The following is a 17,727-nucleotide window of genomic DNA, read 5'->3' as shown; positions in this document are numbered from 1 at the left end:
GTTAATGCCACAGCGCCATATCCGCACCTCCGCCCGTGTCGAGTCCCCCTTGTGCCTGCCGTCATGTCATTATTCACGGTGGGATAAATCCTGCGAGCTTATCACAAATCCAAAGCCTCCTTTTAAGATTCATTATGATATATATATATTATTTTTTTTCTGTGGTGGGCCCAGACCCGCTTCATCTTGAGCAGCAGGAAGAGGAGGAGGACGAGGGGGAGGAGGAGGAGGAGGAGGAAGAGGAAGAGGAGGAGGGGAGAAAAAAAAAAATCAGATAAATGCGTGAGAGAAGGACTGTTACGCACGGTGCGTCTCCATCATGACGTCGTGAATTAGCTCCAGATTGTAAGAAGGGGGGAGAGGGAAAAAAAAGGAGGGGAGTGTGGTGAATCGGTGTTTCGTCGTTCCCTGGGTTGCATTTGTATATAGTGCATGTATATTTTTTCTATGGATTTTTGTCATTTCTTACCTTTGCCATGCGCAGATGCAATACGCGGAAAAAGCCCGAATAAGAGCCGTGTCTTGTGTTTTTTTTTTGTACCATTCGGAGCAGGTTGCACATTTAGAGCCATAATAAGTATAGCCATAATATCGTTGCAAAAGATGTATATTTCTACCAAATAATCTGAGCCTGGGCTTTCCCCCCCTTGACGGGTCCCACCCGGAGGACGCACTGTTATCTTGACTGAACGCATCGAAACTAATAGTAAGTATACACATGCTACGGCTTTGCTTCAGGGGGATATGTGCTACTATTAACCGGAGGTCGCAGTATTTGACTGTTTAATCAAACGTTTCCCATGTAAATAATCTAGATGGATGTCTGCTCGGTTGCTCATTTTGTATGCACAGGCCATACATTCTCGACAGGCCGGTTATGTTTGTGTTCTTGCGAGAAAGATCACCACCATCCATCCCATCTGTGTTTTAAGACAGGTTGGATGGTTTGGTTTTGCAGCTTTTTTTTTTTTGCAGCCGGCTGGAGCAGATGACACGCCACATTGGTGGACCTCAGCTACTTTTCACAGCCATTCATAATAAAACGGGAGGGACAGGGAGGGTGGTGGTGGTGGTGGTGGGGGTATACATATCCCATATATACGAGCTTGTTAATATGGTCGGCCTTCCTCTACAGGCCATCACGGATTCCCTCGTCAACAGCCGACACGTAACTACCGGCAGCATACGGTTGGTGGCACCCTTACTGTGACCCTCACGTCTCAGTGGTTCGTGCTCAGCCATGCACAAAACACAGCATATGAGTGTTAAGTTCATGTGTGTCCCGGCGTGGGCCTGCTCAGAGCGGGCGTGAGCATTAGCCCCGGGTGCAGGGTGGGTTTACTGTCTCAGTTTCTGGTGCTGAAGTGGACCGGGTCAGCGCACATTGTAGTCTCCGACAATGAGGCGTTTAAGGGAGTGTGTGGTGTCAGTGGGATGAACGTCTACTGGTCAGTGTGGATGTCCAGGAGCTGTCTGTGGTCCTGAATGCGGGCCGGAGGAGCTGTCTGTGGTCCTGATTACTGTTTGGAGGCGCTTTCCGTGGTGCTAAACCAGCCTTCAAAGGGGCAACTCCACCGGTTTGATCAAAGTGGATCGGTTGACTTCTCAAAGGGTGTTTCTGCATGTACAATATTTTCTGTGCAACTTGATGTTTTAATGTGTTAAAACCTCTAAAAGTCTATTTGAAAATTAATTGAACTGATTTGACAATAGTACTTTTGTAGGCAACAGAAAGACTATCCTGAGTGTGAATCATATTTTATAAAAGGTTTTATACGTGAAGTTTTCTACCATCTCAAACACTTTTCTGGCTTTCAATAGATAGAAGGATTGTAGAAAATGTCTGAGATCTACAACCCAAACCACTTCTGCAGACACCAGTTTTCCAGCAGTAGAATGCTCCATCTTTGTATTGATCATTTGTGTTAAATACTAGAGCTTTCTGTGGTGCTGAACAGGGTCTTGCTTTGTTTCTTGCTTTCAACAGATTATAGAGAATATCCAAAATGTGCAACCCTAACTACTTTTGGATTGGCTCAGTAGAATACTCCACCTTTGTTCTGATCATTTGTTTTTAATACTGGAGCTGTCTGTGGTCTTGAAGAGGGTCTTGAGGAGCTGTCCATGGTGCTAAACCAATCTTCAAAGTGGCAACTCCACCAGTTTTGTAAAAGTGAAGTGGTTGACTTCTTATATGGTGTTTTGGAGTCTATAATATTTTCTTTTCTCCTTGATGCTTTTATGTTTTAAAGCCTCTAAAAGCTTGTTTGGAAAGGAATTGAATTGAATTGACAATAGTACTTTTTGCAGGCAAAAGTCAGGCTGGTTTCTGTTTGAATCAGATTTCAGAAAAGGTAAATGACAGCATATAAAACAGCCCCTTCACACATATTGGAAATGTCTGTGTCATTCTGCCTAATGGTAAACACTGCTGTCGAAATGAGCCAAAACACATTTTAAGAGCATAACGAGAGGCTTTAGTGTCAAGAGAGCGGCAGAAATATTATGTTTATATACACGAATTTAACACAAGAAATCATTTATACTAATATTTTTTTTTGAAAGAACCTCCAGTTGAGGGATCTGAATTGCTGTTTATATGACAGTTTGATATATGAAGTTCACTACCATCTAAAACATTTTTCTTGCTTTCAACAGATTATAGAAGGATTGTAGAAAATATCCAAAATGTGCAACCCTAACTACTTTTGGATTGGCTCAGTAGAATGCTCCACCTTTGTTCTGATCATTTGTTTTTAATACTGGAGCTGTCTGTGGTTTTGAAGAGGGTCTTGAGGAGCTGTCCTTGGTGCTAAAAGCGGCAACTCCAAAGCAGCAACTCCACCAGTTTTGTAAAAGTGAAGTGGTTGATTTCTTATTTGGTGTTTCGGAGTCTATAATATTTTCTGTGCTTCTTCGTGCTTTTATGTTTTAACGCCTCTAAATGTTTGTTTGGAAAGGAATTGAACTGAATTGACAATGGTACTTTCTGCAGGCAAAAGGCAGGTTGGTTTCTGTGTGAATCACATTTCAGAAAAGGTAAATGACAGCATATAAAACAGCCCCTTCACACATATTGGAATTCTCTGTGTCATTCTACCTAATGGTAAACACTGCTGTCGACATGAGCCAAAACACATTTTAAGAGCATAACGAGAGGCTTTAGTGTCAAGTGTCAAGAGAGCGGCAGAAATATTATGTTTATATACACGGATTTAACACAAGAAAACATTTATACCAAAATTTTTTTGAAAGAACCTCCAATTGAGGGATCTGAATTGCTGTTTATATGACAGTTTGATTTATGAAGTTCACTACCATCTAAAACATTTTTCTTGCTTTCAACAGATTATAGAAGGATTGTAGAAAATATCCAAAATGTGGAACCCTAACTACTTTTGGATTGGCTCAGTAGAATGCTCCACCTTTGTTCTGATCATTTGTTTTTAATACTGGAGCTGTCTGTGGTTTTGAAGAGGGTCTTGAGGAGCTGTCCTTGGTGCTAAACCAGTCTTCAAAGCAGCAACTCCACCAGTTTTGTAAAAGTGAAGTGGTTGACTTCTTATTTGGTGTCTCGGAGTCTATAATATTTTCTGTGCTTCTTCGTGCTTTTATGTTTTAAAGCCTCTAAAAGCTTGTTTGGAAAGGAATTGAAAATAATTGACAATAGTACTTTCTGCAGGCAAAAGGCAGGTTGGTTTCTGTGTGAATCACATTTCAGAAAAGGTAAATGACAGCATATAAAACAGCCCCTTCACACATATTGGAAATGTCTGTGTCATTCTACCTAATGGTAAACACTGCTGTCAACATGAGCCAAAACACATTTTAAGAGCATAACGAGAGGCTTTAGTGTCAAGTGTCAAGAGAGCGGCAGAAATATTACGTTTATATAAATGAATTTAACACAAGAAATCATTTATACTAATATTTTTTTGAAAGAACCTCCAATTGAGGGATCTGAATTGCTGTTTATATGACAGTTTGATTTATGAAGTTCACTACCATCTAAAACATTTTGTCTTGCTTTCAACAGATTATAGAAGGATTGTAGAAAATATCCAAAATGTGGAACCCTTACTACTTTTGGATTGGCTCAGTAGAATGCTCCACCTTTGTTCTGACTGTTTTTGTTAAATATTAGAGCTGTCTGTGGTCCTGAAGAGGGTCTTGAGGAGCTGTCCTTGGTGCTAAACCAGTCTTCAAATTGGCAACTCCACCAGTTTTGTAAAAGTAGATTGGTTGATTATAATTTGGTGTTCCAGAGTCTATAATATTTTCTGTGCTTCTTGATGCTTTAATGTTTTAAAGCCTCTTAAAGCTTGTTTGGAAAGGAACTGAACTGAAACTGACAACAGTACTTTTTGTAGCCAAAAGGCAGGCTGGCTTCTGTGTGAATCATATTTCAGAAAAGGTAAACAACAGTATAACAGAGCCCCATCACACATATTGAAAATACCTGTGCCAATGCCTATGGCTTCTACCAAATGAAAACACTGCTATCCACATAAAACACTTTTAAAAGCATATTGAGAGGCTTTAGTGTTAAGAGAGATGCAGAAATGTATGTTCATATACACTTATTTAACATTAAACAGTCACTTATACTAATATTTTGTTGGGAAAGGCTCCAAATAAGGGATCTGAAATGATCTTAAGCATCCTAGATTATGTATTTGTATATGAAATTTGTTACCATCTTAAACATTTTTCGTGCTTACATTAGATTCTAGAATTATTGTAATATATGTCAGAGATCTGCAACCCTAACCACTTTTTGAGTGGATTTTGGGACACCAGATTCGTCAGCAGTAAAATAATCCACTTTTGTTCTGATCATTTGTGTTTAATTTGGTTTTATAGCTGTGAAGAAGCTGTCTCGTCTGTAGGCAAGCAATCACACCATCACTAACTGGTGACATTTTAACTCACACATTACAAGATAAATAGATTAGACCAATGTACAAGGAACAAGCCTATGTTATTATCAGTGTGGACAGATGGAAGATGCCTTCTTAGCTGCTGTTTTGAGCTGCAAAGACCTTGTTAATGGTCCTGAAGGGGTCTTAAGGAACTGTCTGTGGTGCTGAACTAGCCTTTAAAGGGACCCTCCATCAGTTTTTCAATCTATTAGCTATTGAAACCTCATATAATAGCTGAATGAATAATATGGTAAAACATGTTGGAAGTGGTTTCTTGAACATAAACCTTTGAAATAACAACTTGTGAAAATTACACTGCAGATTTTTCAGTTGTTGTTTAAAAATACTCCACCGGTTTTAGATTTTTAAACACATTTACTTTAAAATCATGGGACCTAAATCAGAAATGTAAAACTACAGCTAAAGTTTCAGTCCATTGACTTCAAATTATCTAATGAAATAGTTTGCAGAATTATCTTTTATAAGTTGATAAAAAAAAAAAACAAATTAAACAAAAACAATGTGCTTAAGTGATTTCACTGTGATTTTTGTAAATTAAAATGTATACAGTTGTGTTTCAGGACAACCAAGTACCATTTGTTTCTGAGCCTGTGGAAACAGAGTAAAATTATTTCTGTGTCTAAAAGCTTGATTTCCTGTCATAAAACCACTCCTCCACGTGTCATGTTGAAAATACCAGGTTTCACAACCAAAACCCAGAAACCAATCTGGGAAAGCATTTACTGTATGTCTGCAACCTTAGATGTTTACTAAAATCCTTTTATTTTCAGTTGAACCGAAATTAAATAATATATGAGACAGCACTGATCTGTTATGTAGTTTTACAAGTCTGATGTGGAAATCTTAAGGAATCATTGCTCAGATGTTGAGAATAGACTTTTAGGAGAGAAGACATCATGTGCTGCTTGTTGCACCAACTCTACGTTAGCTCTGTCTTAAGTTCTAGTTTCAAGTTTACATTAAATGATACCTTAAAATTACATACTTCACCATTAAAGCTGTGTCAAAATTTGCTTTCATCAGTAAGACTTAACAGCTTAGGGCCTATTTGTTTCTAGTGGGAATCATTTCAGTGGAACACACAACAGTGGATTAGCTGATAGCAGAAGATTCATTCATATAAAATCAAGTTATGATCAAAAAACAGCCAAAGTAAAACTACAGTGCTTATCATCTCTTAATAATTTCACCTTTATTTTTGCTCTTCTTTGTGTAGTTTAGTGAGTTTTAGTGATAGAGAACGCATACATGTACTGTTGAATCTGCTTAGTGTTAGCTTAGCGTTGCAAAGTTTGTCACACTTGTCTCTTGTTTTATTAAATTGTTCATTGTTCGATTGTTCATATCCTAATCTCAGACTGGTAACTTAGATAATTGTCCATTTAAGAGCTTGTTGTTTGAGTTATGTTCTCTTTTCCGACAATTGATTTCATTGAGCTTTTAGTTGATGTTCTTCTGGTTACATGAATGGATAGCATGTGTATATTGCTACAAGTGTTGTGTAGCATTACCATGGCGACACAGATGGAATTGTGGCACCGGGGGCAACTGGGTTTCTACTGTTGAAACTAATTTTTAGACGTTTGGGCTTAAATGATGTAGTCAATGTCCCACAACTAAAAAATAAAAGTGACATCTCTTTCTCATAAGTAAAAACCTAGAATGTATAAATATATAAGTAGGCCATAATTAATTACATTTAATTAATTAATTTCTGAAGTTGAACAGTTCAAAACCAGATATTTCCTGTTCCTTTTAACACCTGATTTTGATTGATTGTTTTTTTGTGTCTCAGTAATGATGGTGTCAAAATACCCCCCTCAAAAAGCTGAAAACTTTATCCTGATTGATTCAGTAACATCTGTGGCATAACATGCTCCTGGTTGTAGAGACACATAAGAGGTATCATAACAGTGTGCATGTCTGAACTGAAAACCCCACTTGTAATTCAGTAGAGGAAGCTTTAATCTTTAAATCTCAAAGACAAACAATCTAACTTAAACTTTGTTGGACAAAAACCCCGTCGGCTAACATTTACTGAGTGAATCTGCTTCGTCAGTGCTGAATTGATTTACAATGAACTGGCAGCAATTTCTCAACTGTCATCACAATTTGATTCAAACGCACTTAACCTTAATCCTATTGACTACGGACTTGTGGATCCCTGAGGTTTTTATACTGTGTGTCATATCTCACTGATGTTTTTCTATCAGTCCAGTTTTTAATGACTTTGGGACTTTATATCTGTAACAGCTTTACATCATTTTCTGTTTCTGCTTTAATTACCACCAGCATATCTAAAGCATCAAATTTATCCTGTATAGTTTTAAAAAATGGATTTATTTATTGGCTTCATTTTGCTTTGGGCCACAATTAAAACTATCATAAAAAATCAGAGATTAATTTTGTCATGTTGAAAGAAGCAGACAAATTAACAGTAACTTTCCTACAACAATTGGTTTATTTTTCTGACTAATAATAATAATAATAATAATAATGTGTTTTTAGAGTCAGTAAGTAAACATTTGGCTCTGATGGCTGTTTCTTCCAGTAGTCTATTCCTGGGTTTTCCTTGCATGTTGTTGGATGAGTGTTGAACAACTGAAATGTTTCTAACTTTGGCAATTTATCTTCTATAGTAAGAAGCTGGCAGAGAAACTCGCCGTTTACAGTCTTTTAAGTCTGCAAAAATAACTACAGTGAGTCATCGGGCCTATCTTTACTTGGACATGGAGACGGTGATATTTTTTACCAGAAAGTTTGGGTTACAAACTAGAAGAGTGGAGTTAAAAGACAAAGCAGACATGCAGGGAGAAAAAGACCAGTTTATAGTCAGGATAGGGCTGTGAGATGGATGAATAAAAAACATATCATATCATACTGTCATTGAATTACAATTCACATCTTTTTACACCAGTTTTTTTGTCATTTGAACAATGCTTTGTGTTCTTTAACACTGCATATGTAGTGTTTAACTTCACTTGTTATCCTTTACTTCTTTCACACTTCTGCTGCATCCACATTAAAATACATGACAGTTGACAGTATATGGACAGGTCTATGGATGGTGCACTAGAAAACAACAAAACTCCAACTGTAATCATTATGTAATAGGAAATAAGCCAACCAAACAATTTATTTTATTCCTCACTGTTACTGAAGGGTTCATGCACATGTAGGTTTTTCCTATATTTCAGTTAAATACATCAAAATCCAGTTAAATTTTTACCTAAAGTGAATGATACAATTGATTCAATACAGCGTCTGTTATACTTTTGCTGCCCCTCAACATTACAGCAGGTCTCTAAGCACCTCTGAGATAATCATATCACTGAAAGTCAAACCTAATATGCATGTATTTGCCTGTGGGTACATTATTTGTCTGCCAGTTGCACCAGATAGTTGATGACCTTTACTGTGAGGCTTTTAGTTAATTCAATGGGTCATTTTTTCCTGTGTTGCAGTGCTTTCCATAATGAATTAGAGCCATTATCTATATGGTCTGGATGATATGTTATTTTATCATAGAAAGTAAAAAAAATAAAACATTACGACCACACCAGGTTGACCAGGATCCCTTCAACCATGCCACGGGATCTGCGATGCCATGATTTATTGATGAAAATATACTGCATAATTTCTGCTTTTCTCATTTCTGGGGGTGTTTTCTATTCTTCAGTGACACAGACATTATGCCCAGTATTTTGTCTGGAAATGTAAAATGTATCAGAAGTAGCAGAATCACTCAATTGTAACACCAGCATTGTATCATAATAATATTGTATTGAGGGTTCCTTAGAGTCAAAATTCTAATATTTTATATTTTGTTCAGCTGAACAGTTGCTCACAGTTTAAAAAAAGACTAAAATAATCCTAGGCGATATGGTCACACTAAATACCGAATCTTTATTTCTTGGGCCTGAGAGGAAGTTGAAGAAACCAGACAGTTATTTTCAGTTTTGAATAGCTTGTAAATGATGCAACAAGCTGAATATTATGGTAAAAACACCTGTAGGCTCTGGTTTTGTGATTTAGTGCCTCAGTGAATAAATTATAAAGCGTACCTTGACTTTCACAGCATTAAAGCAACAAAACATCACTGCAATTGGAGTTCTTATTCAACAACATGAAAATGACAGAAAAGACGGTTATTTGTGCATTTAAACTCATCTTTATGATCAGAGAATTTCATAAATCTAAAGGTAAATCATTACAAACTATTATAATGATAAAACAGCTATTCAACATCAACATTTAATGAGTGAAAATTAGTAAAACAACAAAACAGTGAAACATTTCCAAGCATTTTTGCTGATAATGTAAAGGAGACAATCCCTAAAGACAAAGCATAAACTGATCATCAATTTTAGCACAATAATGAAAAATGATAGTGCAGAGATAATAAGGATCGTTTTATCACCCAGCAGTAAGAATAAGTACCTGGCTGTAATTGGTAGTATATTAGTCAAAATACAATGATATACACCCTGTAGTATGTGGTCATTACCTCCACCTCTGGATAAGAAATGACCCATATCTGAACATAAGGACTATAACCACTCTGTGATCCATGTGTGTTTCAGGTAATGAAGGGATCACAATATTTGTAACTGAGTTTAACACAAGAAAAGCAGCAACAAGCGGTATCTGACTCTTCTCTTTAATTGTGTGAAAGACCCGCATACATTAAGTAGCATAGAATGTACTGGTTCCTGTTGTTTTTGGGCTCAAGACCCACAAAATGGACTTTGTCTCCTCAGGACCTAAACATACAAAAATATGAGTAAATGTAATCTTTTTCATCTTGCTCTGTCTTTAACATAATTTTTGTCTTTTTATGCCTAATGTCACTGTTTTCTTGTTACCTGTTTTATGTCATTTTTCGTTTTAACCTTGTTACATCATAATGACTGAGGCCTCTCCTCTACTTTTTGAATGCTTCAGTTAAACAGTTACTGTATATCAGTGGTTCTCAAAGTTTTTACAGTGGAGTACCAAGTAGCCAAGTATTCCCAACTTTCGCTTCAGCATTTTTGATTGAAAAAAATTAGGCAAAATTTGTTCCTGTGCCAAAGGGGTCTGTTTATATTTTCAAAACATATATATATATAACAACATATGTTTTAACTGTAATATATAAAAAATAACACATTTTTAAAGTACATTTTGTGTGCAAAACATAGCCTGAAAAGTGCCCTCTCATTGGTAAGAAAAATAAAGAAATTGGTCATTAATTAATAAATGAACTTTTCATCAACAAAAAAGAATTACTTTGGTACTGAAATAAAGTCATTTTGAATAATATGAAATAGAAATGTTCTTAAAATGTTACCAAAGCTTAAACAAGATGATTGACATTAAAACTAGGGATGCACCGATACCACTTTTTTCCAGACCGAGTACGAGTACGAGTACTTACATTTGAGTACTTGCCGATACCGAGTACTGATACGAGTACTTAATAATCCCATTCCGGTTCTTAGTTCCTTTTGTAAATGTGCTTTATTGTCGTTGTCATTAGTCTGACTGGAACAAAGTGCTGATAATGACATTTAATGTGTTGGAATGAGCGTTTGTCAATTAATCCACCAGGGGGCACCGCTCTGAATTAACCATACTGGACAAATACCACGAAGAAGAGTAAAGTTTTTTGAGAAGAAGAAGAAGAAAGTCAGTAATAACAAACATGGAGACGACAGAGGTAACACTAATGTGATACTAATATTGCAGCGTTTTCACTGGTAAGGTTTAAAAGCTTAGCTTCAGCAGGAAGAGAAAAGAGAAATGAGTGATAAGTTTCGTTTTCACTTCTGCTGGCGGCGGTCCGCACCGCTCCGTACTCCCGCTGGTATTCTCTGTCTCCTCCATCACCTGGAAAACGGATGGAATGTACGCAGAGGACGGACAGAACCTGCGTCCGTATCTGTCTGTGTCTTTAACGTTACTTGCAGCCAGCGTTACTTTTATCACCGTCGCTTATTTCGAAAAATCTCCACACTCTTCACACATTATTCCTCCTCCTCGTACCTGCTGCACTGAACTGTGAGTGTCACACGGCCGTAAGTGGTATCGGTGCATTTGTATCGGATTACTTTTACGAGTACACACACTGAGTATCGGAGCCGATACCCGATACTGGTATCGGTATCGGAGCATCCCTAATTAAAACTATTACATGAATGCATTTATTGTGTTTTATATTTCAGCATTAATTCTCATTTTTACCCCGACCACCAAAAGGGAGGCAAGGGGTATTGTTTTTGGTTCAGTTTGTTTGTTAACACTTTAGCAGCAAAACTATTGGTTGAATTCATACCAAACTGGATTTATAGATTGACAGTGGCCCAGAATAGATGTCATTACATTTTGGGAAACATAGGTCAAAGGTAAAATTTTGAATGAATTTCTTAAAATCTTTATTTCCCCCATTTACTTATAATGGCCGAAATTTCATATGTCTGTAGCAACATAACTATTGGCTGAATTCATACCAAATTTGGTTTATAGAATGTCAGTGACCCACAATAGATGTAGTTACATTTGTGGAAAAGTTGGTCAAAGTTTTATTTTTTTTATGAATTCTTTTAAATCTTTTTTTTCTTCCATTTACTTACAATGGACAAAATTTCAAATGTCTATGAAAACATCAGTTTTGTTTCAATTTACTTCAAACTTGGCACATACAGTATATAGAGGCATTTGATATGCTGACATCAGCACATGTATAGACATGATGACATCAGCTGGATTGATGCCAAAATCAGCTACAATATGGATGAGGGGTGGGGTTTGTTGTGCCTGGCACCACTTGTTTATTTTGTATTCAGTACATGATGACTTATTTAATGTATTTTTCCCAAAAAATCTCAAGTACCCCCTGAGCTTCTTCCAAGTACCCCTGGGGGTACACATACCCCGCTTTGGGAACACCTGTTGTACATATTTTTGTTATGTATTTTACGCTGACAACTTGTGACTAAAAACATCACTGTGACCCATTTTGGATCTTAACCTTTCATTTTGAGAACAGCATCAGTATGCTATAGCCGCCTGACGCTCTGTGATTCTGTTCAAATATATGCATCACTACTCTAGAAAGGACTTGTCACCCTCCTGTGCTGTGTACATTACAGAGGCGGCCTATGTAAACAGAGATGATTGATTGTATGAATGGATGTACATCTCAGATAACATGATAACATGACGTCGGTAAATGGTAATCTAATAGTTCCCTACATGTTAAGTTTGAGCTGATGCAAACAGATGTAGATGTAGAAGTAAGTGATGATGTGTTAAAAGCACTTGACAGACAGGCATGTGTTGAAAAGGTCTGATGTATGGGAGCTTTTCAGCTTCACCGTAAAATATAATGATGATGGGAAAAGGGTGGTGGACCAAACCATTATAGTGTGTAGGCATCACAGCAGGCCTGAACCTCCAGATTTAGCAGCATGTTTTACCCAAGTGCAATACTGTAGGTACTGAACACATTGCAGTGACAATACCTCAAATAAGGATATATATTTAACATATATGCTTAGTGTCCAACCAGGGTCAAAGTGCTGTATATATATATTTATCTCTACTGTTTCTTGGTTGGTTGACATGCTTCATTTTATTCTGTATATATTTTTACACTTTTCTTTTAAACTGTTTTGCACCAAGGTTATAATAGTTTTGGATTTTTCATTATAGTTTAGTTTTATTTCGTTTTGACTTTTTTTCTCTAATTCAGTTAGTTTTAATTAGTTTTTAGAGCAGATTTGCTAGTTTTATTGGTTTTCGGTATTTTCTAAATGCTTAGTTTTAGTTTAGTTTTAGTTTTTTTAATATCTTTTATCTTCTTTTCGTCAAATTCAAATAAATCCCATACAGGACTCTGCTGCTTTCTCCCAACTTTAGTTTCAGCGCAGGGCTGACATGTAGAGACAAACAATCACTGTCACATTCATATCTATGGGCAATTTAGATTAACCATTTAACCTTTGGATGGTGGGAGGAAGCCGGAGTACCCAGAGAGAACCCATGCAGACACAGGGAAAACATGCAAACTCCACACAGAAAGGTCCCACCCCCCATCGACTGGTGTTGGAATCGAACACAGGTTGCTGTGAGGCACGAGTGCTAACCACTGCACCACCATGTTGCCCCTATTCTATTCTATTCTATTCTATTCTATTCTATTCTATTCTATTCTATTCTATTCTATTCTATTCTATTCTATTCTATTATGACACAGACACATGAAGATACATCACCGTGGCTGGTTTTACTGATTCAAAGCTCACGACCAAGGTTATTATCGTTAACGAAAACTAATGAAATAACGAAAACTAGAAATGTAAAAACATTTTCGTTAACTGAAATAAATAAAAACTATAATTAAAAGAAAAAAAACATAACTAACTTAAACTGTATTGTGTGTTTACAAAACTTAACTAAAACATATAAAAATTATGGATAAAATTCCCTTTGTTCTCGTCTTTGAGAATGTCGGATTGATACGAAATCGATTTATTTCGCTCAAGCAGTTTTATCTGCTGTCACCACATGACACTTCACTGTTCGTCACTTGTGGTTTCCAGTCGTCCACTGGTCCCCACTCTACTGGAAACATGGAAACTAAAGTTGGGAGAAAGCAGCAGAGTCCTGTCTGGGATTTATTTGAATACGATGGAGAAGAAAAGAAAGGATACAACAAAACTAAAATTAATACTAAAACTAAACTAAAACTAAGCATTTAGAAAAAAAAACAACTAATAAAAACTAGCAAACCTGCTCGATAAATGAATTAAAACTAACTGAATTAGAGAAAAAAAGTCAAAACTAAATAAAACTAAACTATAATGAAAAATCCAAAACTATTAGAACCTTGCTCACAACCTGCCCATACACGGTGTTAGTGTCTTTTTTTTTTTTTTTCTTTTTCCACTGATCCGAAAAGGGATCTGATCCGTGACTCTAAAGCCAAGATCTGATATGAGTGTCATGAGTCGTTGCACCTGTATTGACTCAGGATTTATGAGTTGGTTGTTGAATCTGCCTCTTTTTCCTTTTGTCCGTCCCTCAGCTTTCTAGAAGTACATGGCTAAATAGCTCGAGTGTCCCTTTAATTGCTTTTAAAGCTTGAGGCGAGCTGACTGGCCTCCTTCCTGCCTGTCTGCTCGCTGCCGTCACATCCACACACTGAGCTGCGTCCGAGCTTCACTCCCTGCTTTCATCCTGCTCTACGTGTGATCACTGATATTAATGACTCCTGCTGGGCTGTCCTTCTCCCCTCCCCTCCCCTCCCCTCCTCTCCTGCCTCCCCTCCTTCCTTCCCACACAGGACACACACTGTACATTACACACTTAACACACACTCTGTGGTGGTGTCTGCCTCCTGCATGCTTCTCGTCAGTAAACTCTAAAAATACACTGGATAATGCTAATGAAGTATCCGGCAGGGTTTGTCTGTCTTCCACAAGCAAGCCTCGCTGCCATCTGTCTCCCTCTCTGTGGTGCTTTGCTGTTTTATCTCCCCCACCCCACCCTGATTTCACCAAACACACACACACGCACACACACACACACACACACAAACCTACTCTTGCCTGGTTAAGTGTAGGGACGTGTTTATGTTTATGCATATGCGACAACCTCATGAAGATATATTCATTATTCAAAGCTGCAAATGAGCAGCTATATATAGTGTGTTTATCTGTGATTCAGTCATTGATGGTTGAGTGTTTGTGTTTCTACATATGTGGCTGCAAGCACTTAATGCAGTTTGGACTCGAGTGCCTTCAGGACTTTTTGTAGGTGAATATAGCGCACACTTACTCCATCCTCATGAATCTGCAGCTGCTGTGACAGCCGGGTGGCCTGCTTTTACAATGCCTTTTTAAAGCAGGATTACTCTGCTACAAATGTTTGCTCATATGTTCTGACACTATTTCTGATGTATTAACAGCCAGACTTTTAAGAGAGATAAAGTTGATTTATAGATTTAATAGTAAAGTGCTTCCATTTAGACTTGGCTTTCCCAAATACTGGGTCGGTGGCATAAAATATTTGACAATTTTATGGTATACGACAGCGTTTTAGGGATATTATGGGAAAACTAAAGCAAATTATGCACAAGGAGATGTAGGTAATATTTCAAGGATTAAACTCACTCATTTGTGAGGAAAAAAAATGCATATTCTCTAGTTCCTACGGTGGAGTTTTGTAGTGATTTCAACAAAAAAAGAGTCACTGAGAGACTGAGGATGGGGCTTTCCTTTGACGTGCTTAAAGGAGAAAAATCACTGCGATACAAAAAATAACTTTAACTTTTTATTAATGAAAAAAGTATAATCAACTCATTATACCATACACAAACTCATAATTAAAGTGATAAAAAAAAAACAGCAGTCAACAAAAAGAGCAAATACCTATATTAACCCTTTCATGCATGAATTATGAGAACATTAATCAAGATTTTTTTTCTTTATTCCTCTTTGGGCATTAAAAAAACACAATGCGATTAATTAATTAATTAATTAATTTTTTTATGAAGCTATTTCTCATGGAGTTGCAAAAATGTCCACCAAGCTGGACACCATGTGTTTAATTTTTGAAGCAAAGAAACATGTATTTACTGATACACTGTGTGAAAACTATGAAATAAAAACATTAAATGCTGCTAATTTGATGTTTTCTCACATTTTAACATACACTACAAACAAAAAGTTATGGATATTTTTAATTTTTGGGCTATTTTTTTCAGTTGAGATTCTTGCACAACGCTTTTTACTTTTTTGTGTGTGAACTGAATCGAAACACATTTTTTTAAATGACCAGACATAGTTTTATTTACAAATGGCAAAAATGACAAAAAAAAGACAAAAAAAAAGAAATGTCCTTAATTTTTTTGTTTGTAGTGAACTCTAATACTAGTCATTACTCACTTCATGGACATAATATGCCAAAAAACAAACAAACAAAACTTTTGTTGTTAATTACAGTCTAATCACAATAACAACGAACTGATTTACACTCGAACATGCTAGATCGGGTTTATCAAGAACAGCAAAGTTACAGTAATGTTTTCAATGTCAGTGTATAGGATGATGCATAAGTGTCCAATGTGTTGGCTGATATGAAACTAAAACAACAGAATCCATGAATATACAAGAGAACAGCTGTAGAATAACTGTCCACTGTAGTGACCACTATGCATGAAAGGGTTAACATCTCCACCCATATGTGTGTGACCTACTTATTCCCTCATCAACCTGATCACACAAAACCCTAAAATAATATCATAAACAATAACAAACCCCAATACTTAAAACATCATACCTCTACAAAAATACATTTAAATTCATTCATGGCTCCTACAGAGTGAATGTGATTTCAGTGTCAGTGCTAGCAGAACAGGTATGAACAGGTAATGAATATACAATGACTATAAAACCAAACAGAAGTCAGGAAAAGTCATCTAATGTGAAGATTTGAGAAATTAAAAGATACAATGCTCACAGTTATGAAAGGAGACAAATGTTTATGTTGATAAATATTGCTATGCAACATGTGTGTGAATACTTTCAGAGCAATAACTGCATTTTCCAAGGCTGAATTCTTAAAAGACTAAACAGAAAAAGAATAGATGTACTTTTTCCTGAGACATCATGCCACCAAAAATGTGAAATATCCAGGAAAATGGAACAGTTACATAAAGAAGTCTGCCTCATAGGTATTCTCTCTTTCTTTTTTGATGGACAGATCTTATCTTTTTTGTTTTTCTCAACATGTGAGGCATCCAACTTTTGATGGACCTGTCTATTGTCATTTAGTCGGCCCATGTTTGTTCCCTCTAAGTTTAGTAGTTTAGTTTATAAGTTACAGGTGTGGACAGATGCCACCTGCTTTCATTAGTGTACAGGTGCTGCTTTCAATTGCTCTGAATGTGCAGGACCTTCAGAATTTTACTGCGACCACAGGACCACACTGATGAGATGTGAGGATTTATCTACCTTGTTTCATTTGTCATTATTTTGGTACTGGAGACCTTTTAGACCTGTTGGATTTTACTTAATTAAGCTAACATTAACATCAAATCAGCATGTGCTATCTTACTAATAGTTGTTTGCTTGCCTTTTTCACTTTTATTTGGAATTTTTAGCAGCTGGACATATAATATTTATGTGTTACATACAGGTATATTCAGTGTTTTTAGTAAGTTGGTATTTTTTTTTTTAATTGATAACAAAAATCAGTATAGCCCTTATGCTTAATAAGGTGTTCCTTGCAAAGGGCATAAACAGTACTAAAATGTATTAAATATTCTTATTAGATGACAACACACAATTTTGATTGCATTTCTTATAAGATAATACTATGGTCGGAGAATTTAGTTACAGAAAAAGGCAAGAATGACAGTATAAACAAAAGTGATGATAAAAAGTAAGTTAAATGCAGAACAAACAAACCATTAAGTAAGAAACAAACTGGTCAAGTGAAATAAGAAGGTACACAGTAGTGGAAAAAATGATTAGACCACCCTTGTTTTCTTCAATTTCTTGTTCATTTTAATGCCTGGTACAACTAAAGGTGCATTTGTTTGGACAAATATAATGATAACAACAAAAATAGGTCATAGTAGTTTAATTTCAGAGCTGATATCAATCCATTTTCCATGTTTTCTTGATAATAACCAAAATCACTTCAGTTCTTACATCAATATCTATGGCATTGTACTGACAAAAACAGTGCTTTTAGGCATTTCGTGTTTTCTTTTCTGTCTGTTTTAGTCACATGA

At 36.4% G+C, this 17,727-nt stretch overlaps 1 protein-coding gene across 1 annotated transcript in view; it reads left to right on the top strand.

Annotated features, from left to right (window-relative positions):
* The first annotated feature begins 272 nt into the window (after nucleotides 1-272).
* Nucleotides 273-17,727, top strand: part of gabbr1a (gamma-aminobutyric acid (GABA) B receptor, 1a) — a 213,993-nt gene continuing 196,538 nt past the window's right edge. Inside the window, exon 1 of the mRNA XM_030157135.1 lies at nucleotides 273-706. The gene's annotated coding sequence lies outside the window, so the exon portion shown is untranslated. The remainder of the gene's footprint in view (nucleotides 707-17,727) is intronic.

The sequence above is a fragment of the Sphaeramia orbicularis genome, chromosome 16 (genome assembly GCF_902148855.1).
Source record: "Sphaeramia orbicularis chromosome 16, fSphaOr1.1, whole genome shotgun sequence".
NCBI lineage: Eukaryota > Metazoa > Chordata > Actinopteri > Kurtiformes > Apogonidae > Sphaeramia > Sphaeramia orbicularis.
The sequence above is the reverse complement of the archived record's forward strand: the minus strand, read 5'-3'. Positions and strand labels throughout refer to the sequence as shown.